Source organism: Phoca vitulina, unplaced genomic scaffold, assembly GCF_004348235.1.
Source record: "Phoca vitulina isolate PV1807 unplaced genomic scaffold, GSC_HSeal_1.0 scaffold74, whole genome shotgun sequence".
In the NCBI taxonomy this organism is placed as follows: domain Eukaryota; kingdom Metazoa; phylum Chordata; class Mammalia; order Carnivora; family Phocidae; genus Phoca; species Phoca vitulina.
The window spans coordinates 294,501-316,696 of NW_022589777.1; positions in this window are offsets into that span (position 1 = coordinate 294,501).

Below are 22,196 nucleotides of genomic sequence, written 5' to 3' on the forward strand. Positions count from 1 at the left end.
AGATTAAACAAAATAGCCTATGCACGTAGTGGCTAGTACAGAATAGGCACTCTCGACTTAGTTTTCTCACCTGTTCTGTCTTTATTTAAGGTTCATAGAGGACCAGCATCATGAATAACACTCACTTTTTTCCTTAAGAGAACAAACCCTACAATAATTTCTGTATAAAATTGCTTTATAATAAATTCCTTTGAAAACCTGCACTTGTTTTGAGCTAGATTTTGCCTTGCATACGGGGAATAAAGAAGAATAGTAGAATTAAAATATTATGACTGTTTATGTAATTGTGTTTTTAACAAAAGGAATAACAAATTTGTTGAGCAGAACTCATGCTCTGCCTCCTGCATTTAATAATTTCTATGTTTCTGGGCCTTGGTTTCCTCATTTGTAAAATGGGTAAAATTAATACTTGCTTTGCCCATGTCTTAAGATTACTACTTGGTATAATACATGGGATGTGTAACATGCTGTTCAAATATTCAAATAGTATTGCTGCTGATATATTTATATCTGAACCACAGCATTACCTATCACATTATTTATAACCATATTATTATTTTACTAATCTTAACAGTTTATTATTTCATATTCAAAATTCCTTTATTATTACAAGAATGCGTCATTCTAATGAGGAAAGCCTCTTCCTTTTTGGAACTTAAACGTAATGAAAGGGAATATATTTGTGTTTTACTATTTTTTCCCTAAGATTTAAATACCAAAGACAAAGAACTGTGAAGTGGATGGAAGAAAGGTAATATTTTTGAAAATATTTAATAATACATTAAATTTCTTGGAGCTGTCTTTCCATTTTCTTCTAAGACCCTTTCATAGGCAGATCAAACAAAATTAAGATAGCCAGAATTTTAAGCTTTCCAAAGCAACTTCTTTTAATTTTCAAATTCATCCTACTAATGAATAGGAGCTGAATAGGGGAAGGGATTAAAAAACAAAAACAAAAACAGAAAACCTTGGTTCTTTAATCTGAAAAAATGTCAATATTGAATGTATTTTCATTGGTTTGACCATTTCCTGAGCACCAGTGTGCTGATCATGCTCACATACACCATTCCATTCATTACTCACAACACCATTCAGACCAATATTACGGTCCCAGCTTTCAGATACTGACAAGGACACATGCTCAGAGGGGCAAAATCACTAGGTAGTGACTTAACTGAGTCTAGACTTAACTGACATGCTCTCTTACTGTAATCAGAAAGGCTCACAGACTGAAGAAGTCAATCTCTGCCTTTGACCATTAAATGGGCTTGAATTTACACTGACAAAATGCAAATGAGATCCATTTTCAACTTCACAACTATACCTCTCACATCAGCTTCAATAAGGGAACCGATTTCAACAGTGAATAAGCAAATGTGGGATCTATTAGCTATTGTGACATTTCAGAGTCTAACTTTAACAAGGTTAAAAAAAAAAAAGGTCTTTCCAGCTACTCATTAATTAATGAAATTTATGAGTTAGAAAGAACACATTATATATTACAAATGTCTTCTTTGCAGCATTGGTCATTAATAGTGGTTCTCAAAAATCCTCCAATCACTATGATAAGAATCCCCTAGGCTCTTTTTAAAATTGCATATTTCTCAATTTCTAAAATTTCATGAAAGAAAGAGAGAAAGAGAGACAGAGAAAGAGAGACAGAGAAAGAGAGGAAAAAGAATGGTCCAAAGAAAAATGATTTTATATGTGTAATAAGACTTATCATGTGAAGCCTAATCCCTGATGACCTTGCTGGCTAGTGCCAAAGGCTGCTTGCTTTATCTGTAGAACTCAGTATAACAACTAGCATATAGTAGGCTTTCAGTATCTATCTGCATAAATTAACGACGAGTAAATGGATATATAAAATTCTTTTGATATCATTGCACCTGAATTTTTTAGAGTAAGTTAAAAAAAAATCACACTTAACAAAGAGTATAGAACAGTATATTAATTATCTACAAGAACAGTTTGCTAGGAAGTAATGATTAAGTTAATTTTTGTGAAATACTGTGAACCACACCCAGAAAGTAGTGAGCCTTCAGTACAGGCTCCTCACATCGTGAGGAGTCCACGCCTAAACAAGCCATATTTGGAAAAGTAAGGATAAGGGTAAAGGAATAGGGAATTAAATAATTACATTTGTATAGAACCGCACAGTTTTCAAAACAATTTTATATATACTATTTCATGTAATTCCCACATCTACCCTATGAGATAAACAAAAGATGGTGATGTTCCCTGTTCAAATGAGGATTGTGAAGGTTGAACAGCTTTCAGTCCCTGTAATTATGAAAGGCGAACTCCAACCATACTTGAAAGTCCTACCATCTTTCTTTTATCGTCCGCCCTCCCCTGACCTTCAAGTCACTTGACCGCAGTGTATCTATGTCACATTCTTCCTTTTTTATCTCTGAATCTGTTCCTAAGAGACTTGCCAACTGCTTGTTAAGTGCTAGCTTCACTCAGCCACCGTCCCCTACTCCAGCACAATATAACCCCAATTAAACAACTAGGAGCACAAAAGACTAATCATTTTATCCTTTGCTCTTCTGCAGGGGTAAAGAGATTACAGAGGAAAGGAATGCAGAAAGGAAGAGGCACTCCTTAGGTAATGAGAAACAGAGAGGAGAAAGGAAATGCCGATTTATGATCCTGTAGAAATCTTTTGCAGATTTCTCCAATTTGCTAACTGTTGTTTCTATTTCTTCCTGTGAACAAATTGATCTAAATGTTCACAAAAATATTAAGTGAAAATACTGTTTTTCTTTTATCAAAATATTTTTCCTAATATTGTTTTGTTAGTGATAAAGATGATGACGATAATAAAACAACTTCATGTTTAGAATCCTTTCGATCTCATTTGATCTTTGTTAACAACATGAAAACAAACCAAGGTTCAGAATGAAGGAATGACTTCCTCAAGGTCACTCAGCTTAAAAGAGAGCACAGCTGGATTCTGAAGCCCCATATTCTTTCCATTAACATATCCTGTACTTGGTATGCAGGGACCCTGTCATTATAATAACTTTAGACCAAATTAATCTATCTTCAGATACACATGATTTATATAAATCATATATACAATTGCTGTAAGACAAGTCTTTCCATTTTAAATTCAGTTGGACAGGTGAGGCAAACATGTGATTTTTATACCATGGAACAACCAATTTCCTACCGTGAATGAAGCTGACATCAATTTCAAAGAAACAAAAGCAAGGAAGAAACAAATCAGGTTAACCTGACTGTTTACAAAGTGAGAATTGGAACCACAACCACACGTCTGCAGACAGCTTTTGTCTCAGAAGACACTGGTTTGTAGCATTTCCTCAAGCTTGCTTTCAATTATGAGCTGATAATGACTACTACTTGGAAATAATGTTTTATTTTCAAGCATATTTTGCCTCAAAGACTTACTCAGGTTTCCCAGGAGTCTTGGTAATAAGAAACATCCCCTGCCGTATCTTCAGGAAAGCAGGATGATGTCATGAAATGGGTTTGGAGTTGGGCAGAACTGGTTTGAAGTTCCAGCTCCAACATTTTATAGCTTTGCTACTTTGGACATATTGTAGAAAATAGACATAATAATGCTGGCTCTGTAGAGTTTTATGAGAAGTTCAAGTAAACACTTTAAATGCTTGCAACTACATAAAAAAACAGTAAATAATATTTCTTTCAATGCTTTACCCATTTACTATGTGACCTTACCTCATAGAAAGTGCTCAAAAAAAAAAATCTGTAGTATTGCAGGAACTCAGCTGTTTGTCTTAAATTTCTATTTGATAGGAGTCAAATAAAATCTTGGTATCTGTATCAAACCCTGGTGGTGGACTGAATGATCGAGATTTGGCGGGCTGGGGGGGTGGGTAGGGCGGGATCCAGCCTGTTGCTATGGCATCTCATGGCTGACTCGCATCATTGTTGTTGAACGCCATAGCTGGATTTAAAGCTTTATGATCCTGAGGGAGGTACTCAGGATTTGTTTTGCCATCTGTAAGATAGGGATAAGATAGCAGGACATGGTTTTTCTACCATATAAAATTTTGATAAGAATGAATTCAGATATTAAGTGTGGAAATATTTATGAACTCTGAAGTGCTATTCTAATACAGAGAAGCATCACTGTTAATGTCACATCTTGTCCTGATGGTTGAGGGCTTCTGTACATCATACATCAGCTATTTGGCCAGGAATGTGGATTAAACAACGATATTTTTTATAGAGCTTAGGGAAAAAAAAAAAAAACACACAGCGTAAATCAGAATGCTTGAGATCATCATGCAAAGACCATCTAAGGACTTTTGTGCTTGTTGTCATTATTTGTTGGTACTTTTTTACTCCTGGAAGTTAAGTGTCTTTGTTAACTCTCCATATTTGTACTATCCCTTTCATTCTGTTTCAGGAATGGTGTAGTGAGAAAAAATCCTATTCTCGCTATTTTTCTGACTTGTTCACACATAGGCATAGTTTGGGCCAACTTGTTCTTATGAGATTTTGGCATTCTTTCTTGGCTCAAGGAAGGGAAGAAATAGTTGGGGTCTGTTTTCATGCTTGTCATTTTATTTGTATGTTGGAATTTGCCTCTAAACTTTCTCTTTCCATTCAGTGAGATAAAACATCCTGGACAAATGTCCCCATCATTAATCATATTTCTATTAAAGTACAGCCAAGTTCAGTTTATTTCCAAAACCACGTACAGAGGATCTATTCTGCCTCACACTGTACTGGTACATAAAGGGAGGAAATGGCATGGCTCCCTGCTCTTAAGGAGTTCTGTGGCTAGTGTGGAGACAAATGCTTATTCATACTTCAGTGTGATGAATCCCTTGATATTCGTGTGCACATCAGGACAGGAGAGCTCAGAAGATGGTCACCACAACTGAGGAGGCCAAACAGCCAAAAGAGGTATCCTGAAGGAGGTTACGCTCTTATGCATCAGAAAATTTATAAACAGGGATGGCTGGGCGGCTCAGTCAGTTAAGTGTCTGCCTTCGGCTCAGGTCATGATCCTGGGTTCCTGGGATGGAGTCCCCCATCAGGCTCCTGGCTCAGTGGGGACCCTGCCTCTCCCTCTGCCCCTCCCCCTGCTTGTGCTCTCTCACTCTCTCTCTCTGACAAATAAATAAAATCTTTTTTTAAAAAAGAAAAAATGTAAAAACAAGACAAATTCTCAAAATGACTAGCCAATTGTATCCCAGAAAGCAATAAAGCAATATTCCAAAAAATCAACTCCATCTCTATATTCCTCACTATATTATACCTGGATTGATTTGACATTAATTTTCTCTCATTTGTTTCAAGGGTGAAAAATAATCATCTACCAGCTGATCTACTAGAAGACCTCAGGAGGCAAAACAGTTGGATTTTGTAAAATGGCTGACTATATATTCTTAAAAGGGGATTGGAGCCATTTCATCTTCCAAGTAAAAACAACTAGCTCATTTCACTGTATTTAAAAACAAACAAATCCTTAAGAGATCATCCTAAATGTAGTATCTTTCTCAGGGTACCACGTGCCACCTGCCAAACGAAAATATTGATGTGGTCTGCTGCACTATGCCACTGACAGTGTTTTGAAGTCATAAATTTTTCCCTTATCTTGGAAAGAAAAAAAAAAAAAGCTTCAACTCCCTAATTTATAATTTAAGAAGTTTTGTTAGATCAAAAGGGAAGAAAGAATGAACAGAAGCAAAGAGCGTAAAAAGCTTTACTATTTGAGTGATCGCACCATACTTGGAGCGGCCTTTCCCACTGCTGCTTACAGCACAAGCAGAGAAAAGAAACCAGAGAATGATTTGCTCAAGGTTGTTCAATGTGAGTCAGAAAAGACTGGATATTTGAATGCAGCGAGAGCTGACATCTTTCTCCTCTAAAAGGATATTTTTGTATGTGATTGGTTTCAATCTCAAAAAGTAAACACGATCACATTTCACACATTTCAAGCAGCAAACAAGGGGAGGAGTGTTGGGAGGCTTCAGGAGGAGATATATTTACTACATATGAGCATGTGACTCAGCGGGGGTATGGGGGAGATTGGTGTGGCTTCCTTGGGACCAAGACTGAGTGCAGGAAGATAGAGCACATGGAGGTAGTGATGGGCGGAGCCTGGGAGGTACGGCCTGAGAGAGCAGGAGTTGCTTCTGCTTCCCGCACCTTCCCACCAGACTTTCCACCCACCACCTCCGCAGGCTTTCCAGCTCCTCCTCAGCGGTCCAACTCTCCCAGGTAAATCCTATCTCTGCTCTTCACTATGCAAAGCAATATGACCTCCTGATTAAGAGCTCAGTATGCACTGTTAAATAGTGCTGCATTCAAATCCAAAAGCTATTTGCTATTAGCTTAGGGACTTGTGGCAAGCTAATTTACCTCTCTGAGCCCCAGGCTCTCCCAACTGAAAAAAACTGGGAATAACCCTGGCTGCTGCAGAGGTGGTTGTAGAATTAAATGAAAGAGTCCATGTGCTCAAAGCACTGCCTGACAATGATTAATAAATAGTAGCGAATGTTATCATTTTTATGACATATATTGCATATATTGTTTTCATTTGCTTGTCTTCACTTAAAGAATGTTGGCTCTCTAGAACGGGTTGTAAGTAAAACATGAGGTTGCATTGAAGCCTACCCTACACACTTTGTTATTAAATTCCAATGCCTTCTCATTATTATTATTTAGTGATAATCCTGAACCATCTGTGGTTGCGGAAGTAAATGTACTATGTCCAGAAATGGCATCCCATTCCTTTGTAACTCAATATTCTTTTGCCCCTCTTGTCTTCCGCAGGATGTCTGCTTCTTCATAGAAGATCTTATTCCTAAACTCTCATGGTTTTGTGTTTTTTGTAGAATGTTAACCCTTACCTATTGTGAAGTTCTTTGTGATGTTTTCCATATGGTTACAGTTTACCCTCTCAGGTCAGCATTTTTCAGCACTGGCAGGAAGGAACTAGATTTTAAAATGAAATTCCCTATTGGACAGCACCCTAACACTCCCTGCATAAGACCATTTAGCTTTCCTGGATAGATGTCCTTTAAAGCATTACTACTTATTTTTTTCCTCAACATTATTTGAGTTTTCCAATTCCTTCCAAAGAGAGGTAGAGCTATGCTCTTTCTTTTCTCAAAGATTTTATTTATTTATTTTATTTGAGAAAAAGAGAGAGAGAGAGAACGTATGAATATGTGAGCAGGGGGAGGGGCAAAGGGAGAGGGAGAGAATCTCAAGCAGACACCACACTGAGTGCAGAACCCTAACATGGGGCTTGATCATAGGACTCTGAGATCAAGACCTGAACTGAACCCAAAAGCCAGTCACTTAACTGCTTAACTGACTGAGCCACCCAGGTGCCCTGAGCTATTCTCTTCTGATTCCCTATTTTCATCTATACCATCTGAGGTCTCTGGTGCAATAGGAGAATAGGGCAAGTTTTAGAAAAAGAATAAAGTAAGGCCTAATATAATAGCAAGGAAATCTGAAGATCAAACTGAATATTTTTAGAGGCTGAATATAAGGAAAAATTTTTCAGCAAATTATAAGGAAATATAGGATTGAATCAGATAGGTGTGGCGGAGAGCATATAGGGTTAGAATGTAAACCATTAATGCCAATGTGGGTAAGAAAGAACATAAAGTAAGGTAACTGTTAGCAGATAAGACAAGGGGCTGGTGGTTAGGATGCAGAGGTCCTAAGAAAATTAGAAAATTAGACCTCCAAATTCAAGATACTGTACTACAGCCACTTAGGGAAAACCCACTTTCCTTTGGTCTATCGTGTCTGCCCCAGGATTTTGCTTTTTACTAGAAAACCTTATTGTTAATCTCTCACACATTTCTCTGTCTACCTCCCCACCCTTTCCATTTTACTCAAACCTGTAAGAGTCGGTGCAGAGAAGGTAATTGTTCAGCAGAGCTGAAGTCAGCCAAGAATCCAAGGGAGATAATTTGGCTATGTAAGGATAATAGAATTGAGGAAAGAGGACTGTGGGGTATAAGCTGGAATTTGTAGACTTCTGAAGTTTTTTTTTTTTTTTTTAAAGATTTTATTTATTTATTTGAGAGAGAGAGAATGAGAGACAGAGAGCATGAGAGGGGTTAGGGTCAGAGGGAGAAGCAGACCCCCTGCCGAGCAGGGAGCCCGATGCGGGACTCGATCCAGGGACTCCAGGATCATGACCTGAGCCGAAGGCAGTCGCTTAACCAACTGAGCCACCCAGGCGCCCAGACTTCTGAAGTTTTTATATGAAGGTGGAAGAAGTGTAGTTGGAAAGGTTTCTTAGGTGGCAAAGGCACAGGAAAGTCTCCCGGGTTTGAAATGGATTAAGTGTGCACTGATGAGAACCCTTTTGGAAAACTATGTGGGAGGTCATGTCTATTTGGGAAAGCCACATATCAATAAAAAAGGAGCAAAATGAATATTTACTGGACATATGAACATGTGTCCACTGCTTTATACACATTAGCTCTCGAAATCCATTCAACATTCCTATGAGACTGGTATTATTATTTCCTTTTACAGAAGACAAAAACTGGGTTAGAGGGAGGTTAGTGATGTGCCCAAGGTGACATACTCAGTGATAGGCAGAGGCAGGTTTTAAACCTAAGACTTTGACTTCTAAGCCACACCCTCCTCACTGAGCTCCCAGCCCCACGAGGGACATTTGTTAGCACACATTATGTATGTAAGTGGAGGATAGCAGTAGGGAACAACAGACTGAACAGGGAAAGAGAAAGGGATTCAGATTTGAGGAGAAACTGATGGGGAAGTCACACACCAAGAATTCTCTGTGTGAATTGGATGAGTAAGGGACTCATGTTGTTGGAAGGTGCAGAAGTCCATAGATAGATTTAAGTATTTTGGATTTCCAAACAAAATTCTGCTGAAAAATTAATTTGATGCCATATGGGAATTTTCAACCTAGGAAGACCCTAGAAACTTGCTTAGGGTGTTAAATAAAGGATCCTAGACAAACTAAAATTTTATGTATACAAAATGAGTATACAGAATATCATGTATCAGTGGACTGAAACAGTTGCATCTTTTCTAAACTGTGCATACACACACACACTCATTGTGGGAAAAAGTGCATAGTAATGCCACTCAGTAAAATCTGACTCTGTTACATTGACATGCTGTTTTTTTTTTTTTTTCAAATCTAAGAGGTACAACCTTATTTTATGTACCACTAAAAAAAACACAAAAGAAAACAAAATGCTTCTAATTATAACTAGAAGGTTCCACTAATTGTAAGACACATGCTGATTTCAGCAATGATAAAATGGGAATACATCCACGTCCCTAGAATCAACCAATTGCTGTATATTCTTCCCATCTAATATCTATGTCTAATTTGAGGTCATATCTAATTCAGGTAATTTCTTTTTTTTTTTTTTTTTTAATTTTTTTTATTGTTATGTTAATCCCCATACATTACATCTAATTCAGGTAATTTCTAATACTGCTTTTTCACTTGCCTCATTATTTTCTATTAGGATTACAATTTTTTTTTTCAAAATGATAGTTTTGACAGCTATATAATACTCCATTATGTGGCTATGCCACAATTTAGTTAACAAGCCTTAATTATTGGGTAGTAGGGTTTTTCCCTAATGTTTCATTATTATAAATAGTGCCACAGTAAACATTTTTGAATATAAATAAATGTTAGTATTCCTTTTTGATGAGTCCCTTAAAAGAGATTATCCCAAATTGAATCAGATGAATAGGCAGAAATATTTTAAAGACTTTACCTATATATTTCTCAATTATTTTAAGGAAAATTTATTTAGTTTACACAAGAAAAGCAATTTAAAAACAGAGACTAATAAGCCTAATAAGCCAATATACTTCAAGGCTCTTCCTAGAATCCAGATTCTACCAGAGAAGCCGGCACTCACTGGAGTTATGCCTTATTCTGGTCCTGTCTAGTCCCTTTTTTATTTCCCTGTTCCAGAATTGATTTCAAAGCATGTGTTGGGTCTAGACTGTTTCTGTTCAGTAAACTAAAGAGGATGTCATGCCATCTCCCTGCAAAATGGGTAGGAAGGGTCCTGAGAACTTGTAGCCTCCTGGATTCCCTTTCTTCCAGCAAGTGGACAAATTCCTGGGTGATAATCACAATCCAGCTATGTTTTTCTACAATCTCCCTTTTCTTGACAATTCCCAAAGAGCTGAAATAAATCGTCTATGTATTTTCTGTATGTGTACACTGCCACATTTTGCTGACCAATTTGAGCCCAACAGACCAAAACAGTAAATGCTTTACCCATGTGTATTGTTTGTGAGAGTCTGACCAAGGAGGGCAGCAGGGCAGGACCCAGCACACTGTGAAGCCAGACGGGTTAAATTTAGGTTCTCCACAAGGTTGGTGGCCATAACATGTGGGTGCTCATGGCAGCTCTCCAGAGGCTTACCTCACTCAGCCTTGCCTTTTCATTCCAATCAGTCCAGTGAAAGTGTGGTTTATCTAGGAAAGGGGAAATAGAGGAGCAGAATGAGGAGAATGTAACATTGAAAATAAAATGTGTAATATATGCATCAGATAAGTTCAATTCTTTCAGCACAAATCAAGAATCTCTCTTCATGATTCAGGAAAAGAACAAAAATGCAGTATTAAAAAATACACCAAGTGACTCAAATATCACCTCTAAAATTTAGACCCACATTGAGCCTAGCCTTCAGAAATGACCTGGCAAGATGAAACAAGAGTCATTTTAGAGTCATTTAATTTCTCTAACCTCAATTTTTTGAAAGCAAAGAGCCACGGCAGTATCCAACCTCATTAGCTCAGGGAGGGGTCTGGCAAATGAATCCTGTGTAATTACAAAATCCCTCTGAAATAGCTAGTGAAAAACATGTGTATGTTCTTCCATGATTTGACTTCTCCAAAGGTATTGTCCATATGTTAATAAGCAACTTTAATTTATGCTGATATGGAAGTGATGAGTCTAATCCTAAATCTGTAATCACATACTTGGGCATGAGCATTTTCCTCAGCATGAAAGAACACTGAAAATATTCTGATGCAATAAGATTTATATGTCTTTTAAAAACTGTAATAAAGAAGCCTTCCCTTGGACTATGTTTATTCTCTTTTCAAAGAAATGCATAATTAATCATGATTGATACACTCTGTTATTATTCCTTATGAATGGATTAAGAGTACAAGTAGTTTCAGTAGAAACCCTATGATTCTTCTAAGATTTGAGAACTCTGTATCTTCAAATCATTTTAACTATTATGACTGACTGTTTTATTTTAATATCCCAAGAATGTTAAACAATAAGATACACAGTCACATTCACAAAGGTCAAGGTGAAAAATCTTCTCATTTATATGTGTTTAAACTATCAGTGTAAACATTTTTACTCAAATACACACAAATCTAACATTGCATTTCTGTCTTCAATATCATTGTCCCTCCGTGCTTCATGTAACATTTCAATAGAAGACATTTTATGGTTTTATATGTTATGAGACACATGGAATGGCGATATTAGAAATCAATCTTCATTAAGATCATATGAGAAGATAAATTGGTACAAAATTTCCACTAGAAAAAGAAAGACTCTTAGATTTGCAGAGGACACTGTGCTACTTACAATCCATCTAGTTTGGCATTTTACCCACACCTCCAATGTAAGAATCCTAACTAACAAGGCTGATCACTAATAAGATGTGTTTTATGGAGAGGCCTGAACTTACTAAATTTGTCATCTAATTTCCCTTTCAGGTTCCAATTAACTTTGACATGAAGCAAACTTAAATATATCATTTCAAATTTATTCATCACAACCACTAATCATTCTCTCATACTCTTGTTTCTCTTAAACTAGGGCTAAAATTGATACTTTTTGAGATGTTCTCAGAATGCCCTGCACATAATTCTGTCATAACATTTTCCTATCATATGATGGTCAATAGTTTAGTATGTGTGTGAAGGAGCTGATCACATCTGAATCACTGACAAGACAAAAACTATTCACAGGTATACTCACAACTTACCCATTCTCTGTTAAAGACAAACAAACAAAACCCCAAAAAACATGTGACTTTACTCACTTAGATTGCCCCTCATCATTTCTATACTGTTCCCCCTTCATTTGAATACAGTTCTTCTCGCTTCTACACTTCTGTGATGCAGAATTGGGATAACTGATAGAAAACACCAAAACTAGAAAGCAGGAAGGGAACAAGATAGGATTTGAAGAGACAGAGCCAAGAGAGTTGATTCTCAAGAGGAAAACAGAAGAGGAAATGCATGTCTAGGATTGTGCACAGCATGGGGGTAATGTAGCAAATTGAGGAGTCAGTCACCTCAGAAGGTCAGAAAAGGCTAAATAAGAGAGGGAGAGAGAGAAAGAGAAGAGAAAGCTAATTAATTAGGTATGTGGCTGAATTGGTTTCTGAATTGGTAAGAAATCTGAGGGATTAAGTAAGTTGAGCTAAAGAGTAGGATAGAAGACAATTTTATGAAGTTTAGGGACCATGTGCTTCAATCCTCTTCACTGGTCTTTGTGAGAGAAGAATGGTAACTTAAGTTTCTTGGGGCATTCAATGACTTCTTGAATAGCAAAACACCTTGAACTAAATCAACATCTTTATATTTAATGGTATTATAATCACTTACGTACCCTAACTATCCTGCACAGTGTCTGGTACATATTGTATTTCTCTTAAGAGTTCATTAAAAGAAATGAATACCTGAAAAAGTAAAATATTACACAGTTAATTTTTCCACTAGGGAGAGAAATTACAATATGGGAATTTAACATATATGTAAAGTATTTGATACCCCATCATGCATGCATAGTGACTTCACTCATCTTTCTTTTACCAAGGATAAAACCTGTGCTAAAAAAGATAATTAAAGGAACAAAATATAGGTGTTATACCAGAAAGAAGGCCAAAAAAAAAGAATGAAATATCAAGATTTAAGTTAGACAAAATGAAAGTTTCCTTTGTTTAATAAAAATTAAGTTGGAAGCAAATTGTCAGGTCCTAAAAATAAAAAGAGACAGTGTCTTGACGAGGCTTGAAAGTTGGTAGGTGAAAGAGAAACCTGAAAAGCAACCACACTGTTCTTAATAGAGAGAACCCCAGGTTCTAAAGTACAGAAGGAAGGATACTCAGTCTGCTTTGGGTGCCAAGAGTCAGGATTGTCTTTATAGAGCTAACAAAGTAAAAGTGCTTTTGAATTATAAATTATCATGTAAATATTTGCCCTAAAACTATACATTTGAGTTAATAGAAATATATTTCCTTCCTTCCTTCCTCCCTCCTTCCTTCCTTCATATTGGCACAGGATGGCATAAGCATTTCTTGAGCATTTATTTCCATGAGCATTGCTGGGAAATGAGAGCATCATATTCACATCTGAGGAGTCTGGATCCCAATCCCAGAGGGAATATATCAATTAATTCTAACTCCAGGAGGTGACAGTGAATTTGGAAAGATGACTGGGCTTTTAGCACAGAGAAAATGTGCTATGAACATAGTAGATACTCAGTAAAAGCCTGGGCCCTTGAAGATTGCCTTCAGTAAGACTGCCTTTTTACCAGGTGAATGTAATCTCCAGAGTTTCTACACTCCTGCTTAAAGATTTAAAACGGCTGCTTTGGACATGCACATCCTTTGTTCTACGAGATTTGTACATAAATGATGACCCCAATCAATGAAAGATTTAATTCAAACTGATGCAAATGCAACTGCCCTAGTTTCAGACAGCTGCAATGGTTATTTCAGTACATCTGGGAAACAGCTGTCGAGCCTCGTCTTTACACTGGTTTTTGTTTAACTTCAAATGAGTGTCAAGACTAAAGGAATGTAGGTGATTTGAAGGTGGTAAACGTTTCGGAAATACACAGGAAATTCTAAGCATTTTTTTTTTCTCTGAGAGCTGGCATAATGGACCGTTCTCATGGATGACCCTTCCCTATCCAGGCTCTGAGGGCACCTAGACTGGCCAGAGGGTGTAGCTAGTTTAATGACTCCAAACGCATTCTTCTCCCATGATTACACAGAACCAGTAATGGGATCATCATTTTCGAGGCCAGGGATAAGTGATTGCTCACTGGGACACAGAGGTTATGACAGGACAGACCAAAGCTGATGGGGACAGTAAGAGACAAGATGCAGAGCTTGACCTTCTGCTGCAAGAAGTTGTGGAGACCTTGCATCTGAGCCAGACAGCTGACGAGCTGCCTTCTCCTTGGGATTCCTACCACAACAATAGGCTAATAGATTTATGCCATAAAGGCACTGACCTTTGTGGGCAGGAACATTTTCTCACGGGAAAGAAAAAGGAGAAGTATGCCCGTGTGTGCTATAGTTTTGACAGTGACTGACAGCAGAGACTGGCTCCAGTATCCAGGAAGCGTATGCATAGGCTTTTGCACTGTTACCCTTTGATTAACTTCTGACATACTTTGCAACATAAAACTCTTACGGGGAAATTGCTCTGTAATGCTGGCTGTAACACCTAGAAACTTTGCCAATGAGAGTGAAAATATACTCAAGAGCAGCTTGGCCTAAAATAAGATGTAGGTGTATAAGAGAGAGAGAGTGTGCATGAACACTTGCCTGTGTGTGTCTATATACTGCATATGTGTAGAGGTGACAAATGTGGGTCCTTACATTTTCTGCCTCATAATGCTATTATTCAAGTGCACTATTTTAGAAAAAGCTTCTCATATGTTACAGGCATATTGCGCATGGAGAGACTTAAGGAAGGCCAAGATGAAAATAAATAATGCATGAAGTCGGAGGCCTGAAGCAAATGTTAACTAATTTCAAAATGGGTCAAAATCACAACAATTAAGTCTCTGACATGTGAAGTCATTTTTTTCTCCCTAAAATATTAACCAACTCGCTTCACTTCTTCTAGATTGATTTGTAGAGCATGAAAGGTCATTTTGGAGGCAGAGGGGGAATTTGGCTTCTACAAGCCATCCATAATGAGAGCCAATAAATTAGGTAAAGCTCCTGTTTACCTAAGCTGAAATATTGATGTCCAAGCCCACATTGAATGCAAATCTCTACATTAATCATTTTTCTCCAGTCGGGAAATTCAGACCACGGTAACACATGCTTTGATAGACCTATACATCATAGTTATAGCAACATTAGACAGTGCCTCAGTGACAGAATACAAATATATTGCATTGGATTTCCTTCATTTTCCCCAGCCTGACTTTTATTTGTGTCTGCAAACTCTGCTCTGGGTATGTGAAGTTTTGACATGGGTTTGGAGTATTTTTGGCTCAGGAAATAACTGAAGATTGGTAACAAGAATTTTTTGTCGCTTACCTGCCAAGCAAATCTGGAGGAGGCTCACATCAAGTTCCTCCAGCACAGATCCTGATGATCAAGTTCCCCAGCCCGTCTTCCCTTAATATACAGTGATATCCCCCATGTTTCTCAAAGTACGATCCCTGAACCTCCTGCTTCTGGGTCTTTGGATGCTTGCTGGGAAATGCAGTTTCCTAGGCCCCATACTAAACGTATTCAATAAGATTCCCTTAGTGGGTCCAGGGAATCTTCAATTTTGTGGGATCCCCAGTTGTTTATTATGCACACTATTGTTGATAATTGTCATAGACAGCTATCAGCCTTAGGCTCCTAAGGACCACTCTGATCTTGCCACTTTTCTACTCAGAGTCATTCTATACCTAAGTATGTTCTAAAGGTCTACCCAGTTTTATACTTAGCTCACCCTCTTCTACTTATCTACAGGTTCTACTTAGACAATTCTCATCCATTACTAAGACTGCCATTCTCTCCATTTGCAGAAAACTCCCATACCACTATTTCCAACAGCAGTGGTTTCTCTGAGCTCAGATGCATATATGAAATTGCCTGCTGGACTTCTCCAATTGGAGTCAATCTGACCCGAACTGAACTATGCTTCTCTCCATGCCACCACCCATCCAGAGAGAAATCCTGGTATTCTCCTTGATCCCTCCATCTCCCTGTTATTTTCATCAAGTAAATCATCAAATAAATGGCCTGTGTCCTCTCTCCATAGTCCCTGTGATGACCCCTCCTCTTCTTTTCTTCTAGCCACGCCCAACATTCAGGCCTTCATCACTTCTCACCTGCACCACGGTCTCTAACTATTCATCCTGTCTTCTCTCTTGAACTGCAAAAACCAATCTCCCATGTGGTTGCCAAGTAGTCTTTCTAAAACTAAATCTGAGTCACATGCTTTCTTAAAACCATACCTCCTCATGTGGGATAAAACCTGGGTTGCCTGGCATGACACACCTGCCCTTTTCTGTCGTGCTTTCAACACAACAGTTTGTGGTAATCACATACAGACCAGCCTTTTTCAAAAACTTGCATCTTATCTCCTATTTTCTTTCTGCCTGGAATGTCCTTTACACCTCACTATTTCCAGTTAGAAAGTAATTACTCAATAATGATAAGGATTGTTACAAATTTTATTTTATAATAATATTTTCTAACATTGAGTACTTACTCTATACGAAGCGTTGAATTAAAGATTCTTTTTTGGCAGGGGAAGGGGGGTGCCTGGGAGGCTCAGTCAGTTTTGGCTCAGGTCATCATCTCAGAGTCGGGGGATTGAGCCCCAGGTCAGGCTCTGTGCTCAAGCTCAGAGTCTGCTAAAGTCTCTTTCTCTCTCTTCCCCTGTCCCTCCCCCAAACTTGCGCTCTAAATAAATAAATAAATAAATAAGAAAAATCATTTTAAAAAAATAAAAGATAAAGATTCTGTCTTGGTTCTCACAAGGATCAAAATGTGGTAGTTACCATTAGCAGTCTTTTTAACAAACCCTTGTTCAGGTTAATATTTTCTCAAGGTTTTCCTTAATCTCTAGTCCAATTTAGTGTTCCTCTTATGACCACGAACAGTCCTTCTGCTTACTTCAGCTAAAATGTTTAACCTACAATATCAACATAATGTGCTTTTATTTTCCTCTCTTAATCAGTAAATTACCTGCTCCATAAAAACAGAGCATATGTCTTATTCAGCTCCATTTTCGGAGCATGTAGTCCCAAACCTGGCACAGCCAATGTTTCCTTAACTCAACAGACCTGATACACTGTCATGAAGAATATCACTGAGTGTCCTGAATGTCTCTTCTCAGCATATTACTGGGAGACTATCTGATCTAACATCTTGAACTTCAAGGGGAGAGTCAGGGCCATGCTCCTGTTTATATCCCCCTGCAGTGGCTAGTACTGTATCTTTTATATGATCAATGTTCAAAAGTGTTGGTAGAAATTTAACTGCTACTATCTAGATTTCAGGAATATTAAACTGATGTTTGGTTCTGCTAAATCTTAGAAATACACAGTACACAGAGTCACTGTTAAAAGCAAAATCATTAGGCGCGCTAGCCGTATTTAAGCAGCATGATGTCAGAACAGATATTCATTAGACTTAATGGATTTGTGTGTGTCAGATGGAATAAATGTAAGAAGTTATGACAGAGTGCAAAAAGGAAATAGAAACAGATTCCTGTGGTGAAAAAAGGGAAAATGTCATCTTGTGGAAAGACAGAAACCTCAAGAATTAAGGGACTCGATGGCTTGCATTCTTTTCCACTAAATGTTTAACACTTGTTCAATAATCATGCATTTTTTACTATATCTGTGTATGATTATTAGAATAATATAATAATAATGAGCCATTGTTCTACTTATTGAGTGCATACTCTGGCTAGGTGTCTCACATAGCTCAATATATGTGTTAGGTATGCATGGTCTCCCATTTTACAAATGTGAGCGCTGAGGCTCAGACGTGTTTAGTACTTTCTCAAGGTCAATGTCCTACTAGATTTGCATATAACATTCTGTGTACTCATTCATTTAGCAAACACATGCTGAATAGTAACCATGCCAGACATGGTAGTAGGAGCTAAACATATAAGGATGAATGAGAACTTTAGGGAATTCAGTCTTGTTGTGGAGTCATGGAAAATAACACTTGAGATACAGAGTGTCAGCTGCTCTGAGAGATTTAACCTGTGGGAACGATGATGGGGGTTGTGACAACCTGTGACATTGGTATCTAATTCAGCATGGAGTAAAAAGGCATGTAAGTCATCATGGAACACTTCCCAGTAAGTCACAAAATGTCTGGCTTTATGAGGGAAGAATCTTATCTCAGATGGAGGGAATAACACATACCGTTGACCCAGAAATTGGCCCCAGCCCACCTTTCTTATCCCTGCTTTTACCAGAATGTGTGTGAGAAACATGGCAGACCCTCTTGATTGTGCACTTTCAAAGTGGACACCTTGAGAGATGATGTTGAGTAGACCACTTGACTTAGAGTGCTGCTATCCGAGGTGCTCAATGAAGATGGAGGTGTGTACCATGGAGGGGTGCTAAAAGTTTGGCCTACATAGATGCAAATGGTACCTTTTAGTGATTGTGCAGGGTACAACCTGAGCACTATCAAGGACAGTCTATTCCAGGCATTGTGCTGTGTCTCTGACATACTTTATATGATTTATTCCTCACAATGATTCTACAGATTACTTTGCTTGCTTTCATTGTATGGATAAGGAGACTTAGACCCCAGGAGTTTAAATAACTGTCCAAAAATGATACACAGAACAAATAAAAGAGATAGGATTTAACCGAAAATATCTATGGCTTCAAAATCCTTGCTTTGTCTGCTCAGGAATCAGGAATGTAAAATATATATATCCTATTTCACTCCTTGGCAAGCTCTTCTACAGACTTACAGAAAGGTACTTTCTTCTCCCAGTCTAGTCCTTAAGGGGAACAAGACGACCTGCTGCTTCTGCATCAGCTTCTCGATGAGTAGCAGGCTGTGTGGGCCCTATTTCCTTCCATTTTTCTGCTTCTCCCTGATTTGACTCTTTGTCTTTTACCCTCACTTCCCCCACAATCCAGGTAGAAAAGGATCATTCCTTTGACTACATATGCTAGTAAGTTTGTTCTTATTAGCTTGCTACCTTGTGTCTATTAAACTGTCCCAATGTTAATCTAGGTCACAGAAGGCCAATAGAAATCCCCTATTAATGTAATATTTCTTAAGTACCATATGTTACCAGGTTTACAGGAGCTCAAGCAGAGCCACTAATGGGAACTATAAGCTTGGAGTAATGAAATAAATACGAAAAATGACTCTAGCAAGAAGTGAGGGCTTCCTTTGAACACACTTCTGTCTCACTTTTAGGCCTGTGGGGTTGTTAAGTCTAATTTTATGACTAGTGTCATGTAAAACTTCTCTGTCTTTACTGTATCTTTAGCCATGAAGTCCCCCCTTTCACTTTAGTTTATTCCAGATTTGGGTTGAAATCCCAGAAGTGGTAGGTTTCTGCTCTGAGCACACTGTGCATTAATCTACCACACACCAGAGTCCATTAATTTTGAATAGTGCTATCAATTATACTACGTGACAGGGAGATAACTATGTTATCACCTTTGCAGAAGTATCTTTCTTAGGAAATCTATACAGCTTCATCAAGACTCTAATGCTGATGGATAACTCTCTCCTCAAAAATCACAACTTGATTGCATTTTTCTTTCATGGGATCTTAAAAATGCAAGCAAATAGAAGGCTTCTGAGGCTTATAATACATATCCACAGAGACAATGAATAAGCTTAACATTACTCTTCTAATAAAAAATAAGATTGTTTCTGCTTATTCTGGGCCCTTTAAATAAGCATAAAAGTACCCAAAAAGACAATGTTAGCACTTGTACCTAGCCTTGTGAGTTTTCCCAGGTTTACCTATCAGGTGCCACTGTGAAGTGACTCTTGTTTGTTTTGTTTGGTTTTGGTTTTTTGGTGGTATTTATTTGTTTATTTATTTATTTATTTCAGTGAGAGAGAGAGAGAAAGCAAGTGCCAGGGGGAGGGGCAGAGGAAGAGGGAGAAGGAGAGAGAAACTCAAGCAGACTCCGTGCTGAGCACAGAGCCCCATGCGGGACTTGATCTTACAACCCTGAGATCAGACCTGAGCTAAAACCAAGAGTCAGACACTTAACTGTGCCACCCAGGTGCCCCATGACTCTTGTTTTTCCCCCCATTTGGCTCTGTCCCATTATCCTATTCTGTTTAGATCCCTCATACTGGGAAATTGACCTTCTTCCTGGCCTTTCTTTAGGATATCTTTTAGTTTGTGTTCTTCCCTCAAAAACTCCAATAGAAAAGAACAAATTCACCTTTGTGCTAAGTTTCACTCTCTTAAATGATTTCTCGTAGATCAGGCATACTAGAAATATTAGAAAGCAACTCAAAACTCTTCGTGGCTTCCCAACCAGCTCCAAATAAAATAGAATCTCTTTGCCAACTATATGGTACAAGCCACTCACTCATTCATTCATGCAATAAGCACATGTTGGGTGCCCACTCCATGCCAGCCACCCTTGTAGGTTACTATTGACAAGATGGAAGCATTTTATCTCCCCTAAACTTAATAAAGGGGAAGGAAAATAGCAATGAGCAAATACATGTATAATACGATTCAACTGCAGATAGCAAAGTAGGATACAGAAACCAAAGCGGGGTAACATGTTGAGCAATGGGAAGAAGAAAGGAAGGTCAGAGTTGCCACAGGTAAGCCAGTCAGGAAAGACCCTTGAGGAGGTGATGCTGGAGCAGAGATCAAAGTATCTAATGAAAACTTTCCAGACCTTGTGACTGTCAAGTGCTCAGAAGCTGAGGCTGGACTGCATTTGGCAATTTTAGGAGAGAGAATGAAGCCAAAATGTTTAGGGCAGAGGGAGCGAGGTTAGTTGGACAGGGGCTAGATCAGGCAGGCCCAGGAGCAAAAGGAAACCAAGGACTGTTCTGAACCACTCCAATATGTCTCCTGTCTGAGGACAGACAGAACAAGAGGTTTCTTCACTCTCTAAATGAATGACAATGAGTCTCAACTTTGCAAGGGAATCATTCTACTTGCATGTCAATAAAAATGGATTTTCATGTCCTCTCAATATTTCCTTAGGCTGAAGCAAATAAAATGAATGTTTTAGAAGAATATTTAGTAGTATTAGACTATGCTCACAACATTTTCTTTCCAGACAAAAACAAAGAACACCACAGGGTACTTGGTCCCATTTCCTCTTACAAATTATATATATTTGTATGTGTGTGTAACATTTATATATAATGTTTGTTTTTAATTATATATGTATATAGTTCATAAAATATATGTATGAAAATGCCACAAAATTATACAGTATAATATTGAGACTAATTTTATGGATGATATTATTCTACTTTTTTTATTACTTTTACTTTATTTCCCAAAATTTCCACAATAAATATGCATGACTTTAATAATTAAAAAGATCGAAAACTGAAGGCCTTTTAAAAATTGACCCAATTTGCAGATACTTACGAAAATGTGGAGGGAGATATATTATTTAGAACTGTTAATCAGGGACGCCTGAGTGGCTCAGTCGGTTAAGTGTCTGCCTTCGGCTCAGGTCATGATCCCAGGGTCCTGGGATTGAGTCCCACATCGGGCTCCTTGCTCAGCAAGGAGCCTGCTTCTCCCTCTGCCTGCCTCTGTCTCTCTCTCTCTGATAAATAAATAAAATCTTAAAAAAAAAATATATATATATATATATATATATATATATAGAGAGAGAGAGAGAGAGAGAGAGAGAGAACTCTTAATCATTCATGTACCTACTACTAATTAAAAGTATGATGTTGGACATGTTGCTTAACTTCTCAGAGTCTCAGTCTTATCATTTGATAATGTGTAGGATTATTATGAGAAGTAAATTTTAAAAATTGGAAAGCAATAAATCTACAGAAATATCTTAATCATACTCTTTTAGGGGTCAGGAATTATACCTGCAAAATTGGTGTCCTGAGACCAATTCAAATGTGTGTGTGTGCCAGGGGATGGAGGGTTCCTACACATACAACCAAGCAATTCTAACACCAGCAGGGTGTCCCGAAAATTCAACTCAGTGCAACTGAATTCCAACACTATCTACCAGGAAATAGCCTCAGATTCTACAGGTTGAGGGTTCAGTCCTACAGGACTGCCCTTACTTCAGACACCAGCCAGAAGCCCAGGTTGTTAACTGCATTTCTGACCAACTGGCTATAAATCAGAGTCCCAGGACCTCCTCCTCAGGTTCAATTTGCTGGAACAACCTACTGAACTATGAGATTACTGGTTTATTACAAAAGGATATAACTCAGGAAGAGAAAAATAGGGCAAAGTGTGGGCAAAGGGT